Raw genomic sequence first — 17,714 nt, forward strand, 5'->3', positions numbered from 1 at the left:
GCCTCGCAAGAAATCAGAAATATTTGAAGGGGATCTATCAGTGAAAGCTTTGGAGTGTTAATACAGACAGACTCCTACTTACGAACATTCGAGTTACGAACAACGGTACATATGAACAGGTCTGCGCGTATATTCATCGATAATACCGACGGTATTACGGACGTATTAGCGGCAGAAAGAGGCGCTATGTAGAAGCATCACCCAGCATCCACCTTCCTCTGCCCAGTTTGTTGCAGTGCATAAGTGTGTGAACGTATCTCCAATGTGCAAATAACTTTTTTATTTTTCCTGTATGTATTGTAAAGGAGTTTGCCGACCTTTACTTGGCACGATCTAGACTAATAAATAAAAAGAAGAGTGTGTGTAGTTTCATTCAGCTTTTTATTAGCGAAGGAAATTTCACTATTCGAGGAGCGTACATCTATCTGCTCTGCTCAAATAAATGAGAGCGCTCCGTTATATTCAGTAATATCAACCGTTCCGTCCTAACGGCAAACGGTGAGAACACCGGCTAACAAGGTGAATAAATAGGACCGCTAGCGAGTTGGTATGACAACAATAAAAGTGACGATAAATGATAGTGTTATGATGGGATATCAGATATAACAATAGCATAACGAGTGAAACAACGGTATAATAAAAGGACAACACATTAAAAGGACAACAGCGATAAGTTCCAGCATAACGATTAAAACAATGATATAATAAAAAAGGACAACACATACAATCAATAAGAAATGCAGTGTCATGGCCCGGCGTCCACCACAGTATTCTCTCCATTTTATTAAAAAGTTTTTTCAGTACAAACCAATTTACAGGTTACTTATACAAGCCTTAAACATACTTATATAAACCTTCAATATACTTATATACATGTAGGCATAAATAATAAATAAATACATTTTAAGCATAAATTATAATACAAAATATAGCACTGAAGCAACTTACGAACAAATTCACTGTACAAACAAATCTTCGGAACGTAACTCGTTCGTAGGTTGGGGACCGTCTGTATACCAAGCTGAATGTCATGATATCTAGTCTCATCAAAATCTATCTTGCTCCCAAGCTCTTCCCGACGATGGATAAATGATAAGTCATACAGACACTGATTTTACTTTGTTAGCTAGCCGCAACAAGTAGCAGTCTGTCTCTTGTGGCTTTTATTCACCTCACCTTCTTTTTGATCTCCAAATTCATGTTTACTACCTTCAAAACTGAATGTTTTTTTAATTGCCAAATCAGTTGATATCAGCATCAGAATTAAATTTTTAGCTGAGCTAGAATTTATTTTGGTCATCTCAAATAGTCTACAAAGATGAACTGTTATAAACGAGTGCATTTGCACAGACATGCTAATGGCAAAAAGTAGCTTTATTATATAAGCAGAGACTAAATAGTGTAAACAAAAGCTAAATTTATGTTTTAATAGAAACTTCTAAACTATTTAAAGAATTTCAATAGTTTCTATATAATTAATGATTAATGTATAATCCTAAATATTTAGGATTTGTTTGGAGTGCGCGAGAGGACAACTCTGCTTTGCAGAGTAACCTGGCGGTAACCCTATGCTTAATTTGTACATGTATGCATTGCAGTGAAAGGCATATTCATACACACCAACCTTACAGTGTTCAAGGTCAACTGAATGAAAAGGGACTTTTATACAATTTATAGTCAATTTGTGCATGGAAAAAATTGACCGTGTAGACAGTTAGGAATTTTACTCAGCTCAGGATTTTGAATCAACTTGGCTTGTACTAAAAAATACCATGGCAGTGTAGAGTGCTGTAAAAGATTATCAGTTACAATAATTATGCATTCAAATATTGCAAATTATTGCAAGGTCAATTAGCATAGTTGTATTGTCAGTCTAGCAAGGTAAATGTTGCAAGTTCAAATCCTGTGGGATGCAATATTTTTCCATTATCCAACGGTGGCTTTATATGGACAGACACGGTTCTCATCACAGTACAGGCTGAATGTGTAAAATTTTGTAGATTTTGGTGCATTTTGCTTAGAAATAAGAGGAATGGTAACGCTGTAATTATTAGTTTGTAAAGCAAAGCTTTTCTTAACCCAACTATTCATTACATTTTATATTTAAACGATACCATTCTTACCTAATAGTTTGACAAAAAAGCTTTAGCTTAAAAGAAAGCATTAATGATAATGTTTGTTGTTTTTTACTTTTATTGAGTTAACTTGTGTTAACAACATCGAAACAAGAATTTTTAAGGCTTACTAGGTTAATTTTTTTTAGGCAAAACATCAACATAGTGAGAACTGCAATCTCTTTAGGGGAAACATAATTATGCAGAGTTTTAGTAGGAAAGCATCTTCTGTGCGACCTAAATTTAGTACAGCCACCGAAATAGCTTGCTGCAAAAGCCTACTCTTCAAGTTTCTGGCCAATCTCCTAAGCGTTCTAAAACAACATGATGGAGCACACTTTTTAGTCAGTATTGTTTTAAAGCTGGTTTGATATCTTGGGAAAGTCTGTAAAATGAGTAGTGTTCAACATTCTCCTAATTTTTAACTATACTAACAGGTTAATAACTGGTTTCTTTGCAGGTAGAGCAGCATATTTACCAGTGGAGGCAAAGTGGTCAAGATTGCCTAACCTTCAAACAACAAGTTGATGTTGAATTTCCAAAAAGGCATCCAGTGACTGAAATGACATCCAACCTTAAAGTTCTTTCTGTAGCTGGGCGTGTCTACAGTCAGCAAAGTTCTTTTGCGAATTGCTTCAAAGATCTCTAGCTAAAATCATATTTTAAACGTTGTGCAGAGCCATTAGTTACAGCTACCACCACTCCACACATTATACTCGAGGTGCCAGGAAATGGTCACACAATTTGCAAGACAATTATGGAGCTCAGTGTTTTGAAGCTCTACAGCTTTATTTGACAGAAATAAAATAGTCCACTTTTGTTGATGTTTTATGGTATTCTTGTGAATGCTTTGATTTTTAATCTGTTGGTAATGTAACAGCTGTTAGGCCTGCTTTTGATAGGTTGCTCCATTTGCACTAAAGACTTTTAGATTTATACAAACTCATTGTGTTTTAAGAATATTTTATTTGTCACCGTTGCACTCACTTAAGCAATTTGTTTGACATACTTATATTGAGCTTTCCTTTTCTGTAAACTCAACTCATTGATGGGGTTGCTTAAAAAGTCAATTTTTTTCCTTATGAGTAAGTTTGGGCTTTTTTAAAGAAATATGCTGACCAATGTTGATAAATGTGAGTTAGATATACATGCATGCAATCTGCAGAGTGTATTCAATGTTACTGCATGGTTTCATCGAAAGCTCTTATCTGAAACCTGTTATAATCCAAAGGGCTCCACATATGCTATATTTCCCAGTTTTGCCTCAGTAGCAATGAATTGACCTAATCAAATTGTATAAGTAATAAATGTGGCCACAGGTATCCAAATATCCCATGATTGACATTTATGTTTTAAAAATTGGGTGTCTCTGACTCTACCAGGCATATTTGGCAGCATGAATATATGCACTGTTTTAATTAATATACGTTTTAAAAGTTTTCTATTTGACAACTAGGATGGTTTCAATACCAATTACTTGATGTCAATACCATCCTAGCTTTTATTGCAACTTATTACAACTTTTTTAAAATGGACAAAATGCTTGTTTTTGCCATGCATGCCCACTAACAAGCTATTAAGGGAAAGCATCAGTTTTCAATTTTATGAATAATACGTATGATAAACTTTAGATCAAAGCACACACAGATGTGCCTGCAAATCGGTTTTCTTAAGATCTGTTGGCAAAATCCCTGAAACCCAAATTAGTTTGCTTTTTTAACCAATTGATAGAAAATTAAATGATGCAATAAAGGTTCATTACAACTAAAAAGAACCAAACTAAATATCATAATTAGCTAAATTTATATAAAAAGAAAAGAATTAGAGCTTGGAACTAGGACTATCTAATTCAAGATATAAAAACATAATAGGAGGCCCCGAAATTAATGAGAAGATAACTTCTCTTGCAAAAGAGAAGACAACTCAGAATTTTGTATAAAGATTTTCAAATTTTACGCTAATGGGAGGTCCTCCATTTCAAACTACAGAGCCTCCTAACCTGCAAAATTTTCCAAAATGTTGAACTCTCCGGCAAAATTTATGCAAAATACAAAATAGATACGTATGCGATCAGCATGACGAGTAGAGTTGTTTAAGCATGTTTCTAGCGAAGCCTCCTATCAGAAGCCTCCTATTATCAGAAAGCCCTATATCGTGGATATATTTTCCAAAGTGGCCTCCTATTCAATCTAATTTGACTATATATATATATATTTATATATATATATATATAATATATATATATATATATATATATATATATATATATATATATATATATATATATATATATATATATATATATATATATATATATATATATATATATATATATATATATACTAGAAATTCCACTGTCATACAGCCCACGACCAAAGAGATGGCCAGAGATAATGGCAAAAAAATAAAGGGTACTAATGGTTGAGAAATGCAATATTAGCAATCAAATGGCTCTGCAGTGCAATAGGATAACTGCAATGGTAGCTGTAATATACTGGATGTGGGTGTTATTATATACAAAAATAAGCAATGATGAATGGAAAAGATGTTTATAATTTTCCCCTGCAACAGGAGAAATGCAATATTGGCCAATATTAGAAGTAAAATGCACTGATATTCTTAGAATAATCAATTTTATTAATATAGTAATAATAGAAAACCAATACACAATTTTGTTTACATTTCAAAACGTCATAGGTAGCAATATCGAGAAGTTGTGGTATTTATATAGGTTTTTAGAAAATTTCTTTAAAAAGTGTTTGGTCATGACAAACAACAACAATGAAAGGAAAATATTACGTTTATATCTCTCCCTTGCAATAGGAGAAATGCAATGTTGGCCAATATTATAAGTAAAATGCACTGATATTATTAAAATAACCAATACTGTTAATATAGTAATACAGCAATAACAGAAAACCTATGAGCGTTAATGCGTCTCAAAGATTTCTGCAAACTGCAGCAAAATAAAAGCTGTTATAAAAGTGTTATAAAGCTGTAAGCCTAATTTACTGTAATGTATGTAATTCAACAACGATAAAGAAATATGTTTATTATAACTCTGAAATGCAAAATTAGAAGTAAAATGGCAAGCTACTGTGTACTATACACAGTTTGAAAGTTGGTTGCGTTGAATGTAGAATGGTTTTGATAAGCGATCTTTAACAGAAAGCGGGTAGGAGCATTTACTCGTATAAAAATGTAGCAAAATAAAAAATGTTCTCGTCATGAAAGGGCGTTGTAGTTTGGCCCTAGCTTGTACGTAAGTTGTAAAGAATATCGGCTAACGTTTTAAATAATGAAACCTTTGGTGATTGGACAAAAAACATAGGCTGATAAACGGTGTACCACAATTTCGTACCTGTAAATCGGTCTACGCCTCAAACGGTCTACGTTTATTACAAAAACCTTCGAATAAATTCGATTACAAGTAAACAGCACCATAGACTGGTAAAATGAACACGGTTTTCTTGTGAAATACGCACTACTAAATAGTTCTACAATCGGTCGCACGGCTTTATTGGCGTTTCAATTTTCGGTCTAAACTTTTATTAAACCGAGCTTTTCAAGCTTTTTGTGGCAATTTTCGTTCAAATAAATCTGTCTATTTGTGTATAATCCGATCAGATGGGTAAGTTTAAAGATAATACCGACAATTTACAAAGACTTGGTAACATATTTAAATAGGTTTAAATGTGTTTTGTATCGTTATTATACTTTAACCACTTTACATTCCGATGCTTAAATTTTTTGATGAAATTTCTAGCCAAGGGTTCGTCTCATTGTTGATGAATAATTTTCGTAAGTTGTGTGCACATGCATTTATCATAAAAACTCGCACACATCGCTCCGCTCGTTTGCTCGTGGGATGAACTTGATAGGCTACCCCGTGATAGGCTACCCCATTAGCTCTGCATGATTTATATATTCGTTCGGTGATTGGCATCGCCATCTTGGTGAAAATGCGCGTAGTGCTCTTCATTACGAAATGTTTTTAAATCTTGCCCTCAAGATTATAATTAGTAAGTATAGCATTGGGGATAGTAGCTTACTGATTGAGCCATTGGCAAAGCCCCAGGCTAATGACAAGTTGCAGGCAAGTACATTAACCACCACAGTTTGTAAACCATTTATAATACCTGTGCAACTTTGGGAATTTGTTTACGTCACATATACAGATTAGATCAAGTGAGAAATAGATCATCTTAGCGCTTCTCTATATATGTGCTTCATTGTATATGGTAATATACAAATAACAACATATATGTATTACTACTACTGTGTGGTTGATTTGCGATTTAGGCGGCGCGTCGTAAAGGAGTCTCTCGGATTTCCTTTACACAATAATTTAGCAGCAAAAGACCAGTCGACTTTACGTGACATCTAAGTCTGTTTTGATAAATTGCCAAAACATTAAATTTCATTTCTTCTGCCACAATACTGTCTGAGAGAGAGATAGAGAGTCATAGTAAACGACGTTGCGATCATTACATATTGCTTTTTTAGAACACTTGAGAAGTTGGTTTGTGCGAAAAAACCAGTGATAATTTAGTCAAATGGTTTACTAGCAGTCCAAGTATCCCAGTGCTTGATTTTTGGCATTTCAAAACTCTTTTTTAATTGTATCAATAAATCATTATTAATACAACGTCTAAAATCATTTTAATATTCTGTAAAGTTTCTTAACCACTTATAGCTTTTATAATTAAAAAAAATCCTCGCATTGCTAGAAATCTAAAAAAATCAGCTGTAAACATATCTAATTTTATAATTTTTGTGCATCATTTATTTAGCAAGACCCATTTAGGAGAAGTCTAACACAAAGTTCATACCATTTTCTTTGTCATTTAAATTCAAGATAATATTAATTAGATGGAAAAGTAAAAATAAATGATGATCATGATAAAAGTTGTAATAGTGATCTAAAATGTTAGACCTATTGTATAAAACTGATGCAGCATCTAATGTATAAGATACTAACTGTTGTTGGACTAAACCTAAAATATTTTAGAGTCTATCAAATTTTCTGACTTCAAGATTTGCTAGAGTTAGCTTAGTTTCTTTTACTATAGCATATCATCCACTATCTTCTCCAGCACATCATTCACAGTCATACACAAAACAATCTACTTTACTGAGCAGCCTCTCCTCTGCAATGTTTTCTATTAGTAAAGTCAGAATGGCCAACAAATGGGAGTTGGGACTTGGTCACTATCCTCTTTCTCAATCTCAAAGTTGCCAGCAATTTTTAGATTTTCTCCAGTTCCTTTGGCTCAACTCAAAATGCATGTGAACCACTCACAATAAGTTGAAAGTGTGTTGAGCAAGTTTGGTGCGGTGAAAATATAATTTTTATCCTGTATCTTTCTTTCAAATATTGCCACAGACTGTAAACAATTTAGCAATGATCAGCCTTCACCCTAATCAACTCATCTCCTGAGCCCTAGCAAATTTTAATTTGTATTTACTGAGTTATTATGCATTTTAAAATTTTTATATAATTTTTATGTCTAAACCCTTTGAAAAAATAAATAAATGTAACTCAAATATGTCTTCCAAAGCATTAAAGAAGGTTCTGGTGATTTGGCGGCTTTTTAATAATTCCAGAATCATAACTGTTTCCGAATGTATATCATCTGATGATAGCTCAATATTGCAGAAGAAACCAATATTTGTAGAGCAAGCTCGTGAAGAGTGTGATGGCTAATACTGATATTGACTAAATGTTAATGAGTTTTCTTGGCCTAAACTTTATTCTATAGTGGTTACTATGGCAGCTGAGATTAGAGACCAAAAATTGAATGTTATAACTTTATAACTGCAGATCATGCTTTCTGAAACACTTCAATCAATACATGAGAAAATTGTTTTTAAGAAACCATTTTAATTGTGTGATTGAGGTCCTATGTGGTTTGCCACTATTGTGAGATGCCTATTTATAGCATACCGGCTTGCTAGCATGAGGAGAGAAGACTGTCTAACTAAGTTTGTAACCACATGGCAAAGATAGTTTTGCAAATTTTACACAGCAGCGTAAAACCTTCAATGTAAGCTTCAACATGTCAAGCAATTTGGTATATTTTCCCTATACCAATAAGTTATCAGAAAGCCTCCTAAGCAATGTTGTAAAGCCTAAGATTTTAGAATTATCAACTAAGCATGGCAAGAAACACATTTATTGTTGCATGCAGCTCATTGCGAGTTTCTATATTCATTAGATAGAGACATAGGAAATTTAAAAGACACAAAACCTTTGCCTTGAAGTGATGATGACCCTTACCAGTACCTATGATTATTGATTGGAGGCCCTTGGTCTTAGTGATCTTTTAGTATCTCTGAGTCATTGTTGTATACATTTAGGTTACTCTAAAACACTACCTTTAATACCAATTCAGTTATTTCAAAGTTACATTTCATAAACTAAAACCACTGAACACACCAAACAACATTTGAGCTGTTTTCTATCTGTGACATCCAATATATATCACAAAAAAATTACTTTTGATTAATATGACTTCCCAGTGATATTACCTGTTTTCTCTATGAACTAATTTGCTTTTTTCATCATTGACGAATAAAATAAAGTTAAAATCAAATCAAAATGTTTTGGCTTTTTCCCAGCTCTTTGGTGTAACATCAAAATTCAAAATAGTGCAAACTTTACAACTTCAGCAATTTTTTTAGGACAAAAAATAGAAGGATTGACTAGCTATCGCCATGAAAGTTAGCTAGTTAAGGTACATAAAGTTGGCCTATAAAACAGACCTAGGTAGCATAGGTATATCTCCTGAGCCCTAGCAAATGTTAAGCTGTAATGAATGCATAAACATGCATTTCAAAAATGATCTATATTATTACCTGGTGTTTTTAAATAGATCAGTGGATCTCAAAAATGTTTTACAAAAAACTACAAAATGTTGTATTAATTTGACTATTTTTATAAGTTGAAAAAATACCTGTTTCTGAATATATGTAATCTGATGATAACTCAATATTGCAGAAGAAACCAGTTGTTCCAGAGCAAGCTCGTAAAGAGTGTGATGGCTAATACTGATATTGACTAAATGTTAATGAGTTTTCTTGGCCTAAACTTTATTCTATAGTGGTTACTATGGCAGCTGAGATTAGAGACCAAAAATTGAATGTTATAACTTTATAACTGCAGATCATGCTTTCTGAAACACTTCAATCAATACATGAGAAAATTGTTTTTAAGAAACCATTTTAAATGTGTGATTGAGGTTCTATGTGGTTTGCCACTATTGTGAGATGCCTATTTATAGCATACCGGCTTGCTAGCATGAGGAGAGAAGACTGTCTAACTAAGTTTGTAACCACATGGCAAAGATAGTTTTGCAAATTTTACACAGCAGCGTTAAACCTTCAATGTAAGCTTCAACATGTCGAGCAATTTGGTATATTTTCCCTATACCAATAAGTAATCAGAAAGCCTCCCAAGCAATGTTGTAAAGCCTAAGATTTTAGAATTACCAACTAAGCATGGCAAGAAACACATTTATTGTTGCATGCAGCTCATTGCGAGTTTCAATATTCATTAGATAGAGACATAGGAAATTTAAAAGACACAAAACCTTTGCCTTGAAGTGATGATGACCCTACCAGTACCTATGATTATTGATTGGAGGCCCTTGGTCTTAGTGATCTTTTAGTATCTCTGAGTCATTGTTGTATACATTTAGGTTACTCTAAAACACTACCTTTAATACCAATTCAGTTATTTCAAAGTTACATTTCATAAACTAAAACCACTGAACACACCAAACAACATTTTAGCTGTTTTCTATCTGTGACATCCAATATATATCACAAAAAATTACTTTTGAATAATATGATTTCCCAGTGATATTATCTGTTTTCTCTATGACCTAGTTTGTTTTTTTCATCATTAACGAATAAAATGAAGTCAAGATCAAATCAAAATGTTTTGGCGTTTTTCCAGCTCTTTGGTGTAACATCAAAATTCAAAATAGTGCAAACTTTACAACTTCAGCAATTTTTTCAGGACAAAAAAATAGAAGGATTGGCTAGCTATCAACATGAAAGTTAGCTAGTTAAGGTACATAAAGTTGGCCTATAAAACGTACCTAGGTAGCATAGGTATATCTCCTGAGCCCTAGCAAATGTTAAGCTGTAATGAATGCATAAACATGCATTTCAAAAATGGTCTATAATTATTACCTGGTATTTTTAAATAGATCAGTGGAAATCAAAAATATTTTACAAAAAACTACAAAATGTTGTATTAATTTGACTATTTTTTATAAGTTGAAAAAATACCTGTTTCTGGATATATGTAATCTGATGATAACTCAATATTGCAGAAGAAACCAGTCGTTCCCGAGCAAGCTCGTGAAGAGTGTGATGGCTAATACTGATATTGACTAAATGTTAATGAGTTTTCTTGGCCTAAACTTTATTCTATAGTGGTTACTATGGCAGCTGAGATTAGAGACCAAAAATCGAATGTTATAACTTTAAAACTGCAGATCATGCTTTCTGAGACACTTCAATCAATACATGAGAAAATTGTTTTTAAGAAACCATTTTAAATGTGTGATTGAGGTCCTATGTGGTTTGCCACTATTTTGAGATGCCTATTTATAGCATACCGGCTTGCTAGCATGAGGAGAGAAGACTGTCTAACTAAGTTTGTAACCACATGGCAAAGATAGTTTTGCAAATGTTACACAGCAGCGTAAAACCTTCAATGTAAGCTTCAACATGTCAAGCAATTTGGTATATTTTCCCTATACCAATAAGTAATCAGAAAGCCTCCTAAGCAATGTTGTAAAGCCTAAGATTTTAGAATTACCAACTAAGCATGGCAAGAAACACATTTATTGTAGTATGCAGCTCATTGCGAGTTTCAATATTCATTAGATAGAGACATAGGAAATTTAAAAGACACAAAACCTTTGCCTTGAAGTGATGATGACCCTTACCAGTAGCTATGATTAATGATTGGAGGCCCTTGGTCTTAGTGATCTTTTAGTGTCTCTGAGTCATTGTTGTATACATTTAGGTTACTCTAAAACACTACCTTTAATACCGATTCAGTTATTTCAAAGTTAAATTTTATAAACTAAAACCACTGAACACACCAAACAACATTTTAGCTGTTTTCTATCTGTGACATCCAATATATATCACAAAAAAATTACTTTTGAATAATATGATTTCCCAGTGATATTATCTGTTTTCTCTACGACCTAGTTTGTTTTTTTCATCATTAACACATAAAATGAAGTTAAGATCAAATCAAAATGTTTTGGCGTTTTCCCAGCTCTTTGGTGTAACATCAAAATTCAAAATAGTGCAAACTTTACAACTTCAGCAATTTTTTCAGGACAAAAAAATAGAAGGATTGGCTAGCTATCAACACGAAAGTTAGCTAGTTAAGGTACATAAAGTTGGCCTATAAAATGTACCTAGGTAGCATAGGTATATCTCCTGAGCCCTAGCAAAGGTTAAGCTGTAATGAATGCATAAACATGCATTTCAAAAATGGTCTATATTATTACCTGGTATTTTTAAATAAATCAGTGGATCTCAAAAATATTTTACAAAAAATTACGAAATGTTGTATTAATTTGACTATTTTTATAAGTTGAAAAAGATACCTGTTTCTGGATATATGTAATCTGATGATAACTCAATATTGCAAAAGAAACCAGTCGCTTCAGAGCAAGCTCGTGAAGAGTGTGATGGCTAATACTGATATTGACTAAATGTTAATGAGTTTTCTTGGCCTAAACTTTATTCTATAGTGGTTACTATGGCAGCTGAGATTAGAGACCAAAAATCGAATGTTATATTTTCATAACTGCAGATCATGCTTTCTAAAACACATCAATCAATACATGAGAAAATTGTTTTTAAGAAACCATTTTAAATGTGTGATTGAGGTCCTATGTGGTTTGCCACTATTGTGAGATGCCTATTTATAGCATACCGGCTTGCTAGCATGAGGAGAGAAGACTGTCTAACTAAGTTTGTAACCACATGGCAAAGACAGGTTTGCAAATTTTACACAGCAGCGGAAAACCTTCAATGTAAGCTTCAACATGTCAAGCAATTTGGTATATTTTCCCTATACCAATAAGTTATCAGAAAGCCTCCTAAGCAATGTTGTAAAGCCTAAGATTTTAGAATTACCAACTAAGCATGGCAAGAAACACATTTATTGTTGCATGCAGCTCATTGCGAGTTTCATTATTCATTAGATAGAGACATAGGAAATTTAAAAGACACAAAACCTTTGCCTTCAAGTAATGATGACCCTTACCAGTAGCCATGATTAATGATTGGAGGCCCTTGGTCTTAGTGATCTTTTAGTATCTCTGAGTCATTGTTGTATATATTTAGGTTACTCTAAAACACTACCTTTAATACCGGTTCAGTTATTTCAAAGTTACATTTCATAAACTAAAACCACTGAACACACCAAACAACATTTTAGCTGTTTTCTATTTGTGACATCCAATATATATCACAAAAAAGTTACTTTTGAATAATATGATTTCCCAGTGATATTATCTGTTTTCTCTATGACCTAGTTTGTTTTTTTCATCATTAACGAATAAAATGAAATAAAGATCAAATCAAAATGTTTTGGCGTTTTCCCAGCTCTTTGGTGTAACATCAAAATTCAAAATAGTGCAAACTTTACAACTTCAGCAATTTTTTCAGGACAAAAAAATAGATAGATTGACTAGCTATCAACATGAAAGTTAGCTAGTTAAGGTACATAAAGTTGGCCTATAAAACGTCTTCAGGTAGCATAGGTATATTTCCTGAGCCCTAGCAAAGGTTAAGCTGTAATGAATGCATAAAAATGCATTTCAAAAATGGTCTATATTATTACCTGGTATTTTTAAATAGATCAGTGGATCTCAAAAATATTTTACAAAAATCTACAAAATGTTGTATTAATTTGACTATTTTTATAAGTTGAAAAAATACCTGTTTCTGGATGTATGTAATCTGATGATAACTCAATATTGCAGAAGAAACCAGTCGTTCCAGAGCAAGCTCGTGAAGAGTGTGATGGCTAATACTGATATTGACTAAATGTTAATGAGTTTTCTTGGCCTAAACTTTATTCTATAGTGGTTACTATGGCACCTGAGATTAGAGACCAAAAATTGAATGTTATAACTTTATAACTGCAGATCATGCTTTCTGAAACACTTCAATCAATACATGAGAAAATTGTTTTTAAGAAACCATTTTAAATGTGTGATTGAGGTTCTATGTGGTTTGCCACTATTGTGAGATGCCTATTTATAGCATACCGGCTTGCTAGCATGAGGAGAGAAGACTGTCTAACTAAGTTTGTAACCACATGGCAAAGATAGTTTTGCAAATTTTACACAGCAGCGTTAAACCTTCAATGTAAGCTTCAACATGTCGAGCAATTTGGTATATTTTCCCTATACCAATAAGTAATCAGAAAGCCTCCCAAGCAATGTTGTAAAGCCTAAGATTTTAGAATTACCAACTAAGCATGGCAAGAAACACATTTATTGTTGCATGCAGCTCATTGCGAGTTTCAATATTCATTAGATAGAGACATAGGAAATTTAAAAGACACAAAACCTTTGCCTTGAAGTGATGATGACCCTTACCAGTACCTATGATTATTGATTGGAGGCCCTTGGTCTTAGTGATCTTTTAGTATCTCTGAGTCATTGTTGTATACATTTAGGTTACTCTAAAACACTACCTTCAATACCAATTCAGTTATTTCAAAGTTACATTTCATAAACTAAAACCACTGAACACACCAAACAACATTTTAGCTGTTTTCTATCTGTGACATCCAATATATATCACAAAAAAATTACTTTTGAATAATATGATTTCCCAGTGATATTATCTGTTTTCTCTATGACCTAGTTTGTTTTTTTCATCATTAACGAATAAAATGAAGTCAAGATCAAATCAAAATGTTTTGGCGTTTTTCCAGCTCTTTGGTGTAACATCAAAATTCAAAATAGTGCAAACTTTACAACTTCAGCAATTTTTTCAGGACAAAAAAATAGAAGGATTGGCTAGCTATCAACATGAAAGTTAGCTAGTTAAGGTACATAAAGTTGGCCTATAAAACGTACCTAGGTAGCATAGGTATATCTCCTGAGCCCTAGCAAATGTTAAGCTGTAATGAATGCATAAACATGCATTTCAAAAATGGTCTATAATTATTACCTGGTATTTTTAAATAGATCAGTGGAAATCAAAAATATTTTACAAAAAACTACAAAATGTTGTATTAATTTGACTATTTTTTATAAGTTGAAAAAATACCTGTTTCTGGATATATGTAATCTGATGATAACTCAATATTGCAGAAGAAACCAGTCGTTCCAGAGCAAGCTCGTGAAGAGTGTGATGGCTAATACTGATATTGACTAAATGTTAATGAGTTTTCTTGGCCTAAACTTTATTCTATAGTGGTTACTATGGCAGCTGAGATTAGAGACCAAAAATCGAATGTTATAACTTTAAAACTGCAGATCATGCTTTCTGAGACACTTCAATCAATACATGAGAAAATTGTTTTTAAGAAACCATTTTAAATGTGTGATTGAGGTCCTATGTGGTTTGCCACTATTTTGAGATGCCTATTTATAGCATACCGGCTTGCTAGCATGAGGAGAGAAGACTGTCTAACTAAGTTTGTAACCACATGGCAAAGATAGTTTTGCAAATGTTACACAGCAGCGTAAAACCTTCAATGTAAGCTTCAACATGTCAAGCAATTTGGTATATTTTCCCTATACCAATAAGTAATCAGAAAGCCTCCTAAGCAATGTTGTAAAGCCTAAGATTTTAGAATTACCAACTAAGCATGGCAAGAAACACATTTATTGTAGTATGCAGCTCATTGCGAGTTTCAATATTCATTAGATAGAGACATAGGAAATTTAAAAGACACAAAACCTTTGCCTTGAAGTGATGATGACCCTTACCAGTAGCTATGATTAATGATTGGAGGCCCTTGGTCTTAGTGATCTTTTAGTATCTCTGAGTCATTGTTGTATACATTTAGGTTACTCTAAAACACTACCTTTAATACCGATTCAGTTATTTCAAAGTTAAATTTCATAAACTAAAACCACTGAACACACCAAACAACATTTTAGCTGTTTTCTATCTGTGACATCCAATATATATCACAAAAAAATTACTTTTGAATAATATGATTTCCCAGTGATATTATCTGTTTTCTCTACGACCTAGTTTGTTTTTTTCATCATTAACACATAAAATGAAGTTAAGATCAAATCAAAATGTTTTGGCGTTTTCCCAGCTCTTTGGTGTAACATCACAATTCAAAATAGTGCAAACTTTACAACTTCAGCAATTTTTTCAGGACAAAAAAATAGAAGGATTGGCTAGCTATCAACACGAAAGTTAGCTAGTTAAGGTACATAAAGTTGGCCTATAAAATGTACCTAGGTAGCATAGGTATATCTCCTGAGCCCTAGCAAAGGTTAAGCTGTAATGAATGCATAAACATGCATTTCAAAAATGGTCTATATTATTACCTGGTATTTTTAAATAAATCAGTGGATCTCAAAAATATTTTACAAAAAATTACGAAATGTTGTATTAATTTGACTATTTTTATAAGTTGAAAAAGATACCTGTTTCTGGATATATGTAATCTGATGATAACTCAATATTGCAGAAGAAACCAGTCGCTCCAGAGCAAGCTCGTGAAGAGTGTGATGGCTAATACTGATATTGACTAAATGTTAATGAGTTTTCTTGGCCTAAACTTTATTCTATAGTGGTTACTATGGCAGCTGAGGTTAGAGACCAAAAATCGAATGTTATATTTTCATAACTGCAGATCATGCTTTCTGAAACACATCAATCAATACATGAGAAAATTGTTTTTAAGAAACCATTTTAAATGTGTGATTGAGGTCCTATGTGGTTTGCCACTATTGTGAGATGCCTATTTATAGCATACCGGCTTGCTAGCATGAGGAGAGAAGACTGTCTAACTAAGTTTGTAACCACATGGCAAAGACAGGTTTGCAAATTTTACACAGCAGCGGAAAACCTTCAATGTAAGCTTCAACATGTCAAGCAATTTGGTATATTTTCCCTATACCAATAAGTTATCAGAAAGCCTCCTAAGCAATGTTGTAAAGCCTAAGATTTTAGAATTACCAACTAAGCATGGCAAGAAACACATTTATTGTTGCATGCAGCTCATTGCGAGTTTCATTATTCATTAGATAGAGACATAGGAAATTTAAAAGACACAAAACCTTTGCCTTCAAGTAATGATGACCCTTACCAGTAGCCATGATTAATGATTGGAGGCCCTTGGTCTTAGTGATCTTTTAGTATCTCTGAGTCATTGTTGTATATATTTAGGTTACTCTAAAACACTACCTTTAATACCGGTTCAGTTATTTCAAAGTTACAATTTCTTAAACTAAAACCACTGAACACACCAAACAACATTTTAGCTGTTTTCTATTTGTGACATCCAATATATATCACAAAAAAGTTACTTTTGAATAATATGATTTCCCAGTGATATTATCTGTTTTCTCTATGACCTAGTTTGTTTTTTTCATCATTAACGAATAAAATGAAATTAAGATCAAATCAAAATGTTTTGGCGTTTTCCCAGCTCTTTGGTGTAACATCAAAATTCAAAATAGTGCAAACTTTACAACTTCAGCAATTTTTTCAGGACAAAAAAATAGAAAGATTGACTAGCTATCAACATGAAAGTTAGCTAGTTAAGGTACATAAAGTTGGCCTATAAAACGTCTTCAGGTAGCATAGGTATATTTCCTGAGCCCTAGCAAAGGTTAAGCTGTAATGAATGCATAAAAATGCATTTCAAAAATGGTCTATATTATTACCTGGTATTTTTAAATAGATCAGTGGATCTCAAAAATATTTTACAAAAATCTACAAAATGTTGTATTAATTTGACTATTTTTATAAGTTGAAAAAATACCTGTTTCTGGATGTATGTAATCTGATGATAACTCAATATTGCAGAAGAAACCAGTCGTTCCAGAGCAAGCTCGTGAAGAGTGTGATGGCTAATACTGATATTGACTAAATGTTAATGAGTTTTCTTGGCCTAAACTTTATTCTATAGTGGTTACTATGGCACCTGAGATTAGAGACCAAAAATTGAATGTTATAACTTTATAACTGCAGATCATGCTTTCTGAAACACTTCAATCAATACATGAGAAAATTGTTTTTAAGAAACCATTTTAAATGTGTGATTGAGGTCCTATGTGGTTTGCCACTATTGTGAGATGCCTATTTATAGCATGCCGGCTTGCTAGCATGAGGAGAGAAGACTGTCTAACTAAGTTTGTAACCACATGACAAAGATAGGTTTGCAAATTTTACACAGCAGCGTAAAACCTTTAATGTAAGCTTCAACATGTCAAGCAATTTGGTATATTTTCCCTATACCAATAAGTTATCAGAAAGCCTCCTAAGCAATGTTGTAAAGCCTAAGATTTTAGAATTATCAACTAAGCATGGCAAGAAACACATTTATTGTTGCATGCAGCTCATTGCGAG

General features: G+C 32.9%; 1 long non-coding RNA gene across 1 annotated transcript in view; it reads left to right on the plus strand.

The window, feature by feature from the left end:
• Window positions 1-17,714, plus strand: part of LOC137388641 (uncharacterized) — a 166,263-nt gene that overhangs the window by 74,675 nt on the left and 73,874 nt on the right. The window lies entirely within an intron of this gene.

Source organism: Watersipora subatra, chromosome 2 (assembly GCF_963576615.1).
Source record: "Watersipora subatra chromosome 2, tzWatSuba1.1, whole genome shotgun sequence".
NCBI classification, from domain to species: Eukaryota; Metazoa; Bryozoa; class Gymnolaemata; order Cheilostomatida; family Watersiporidae; genus Watersipora; species Watersipora subatra.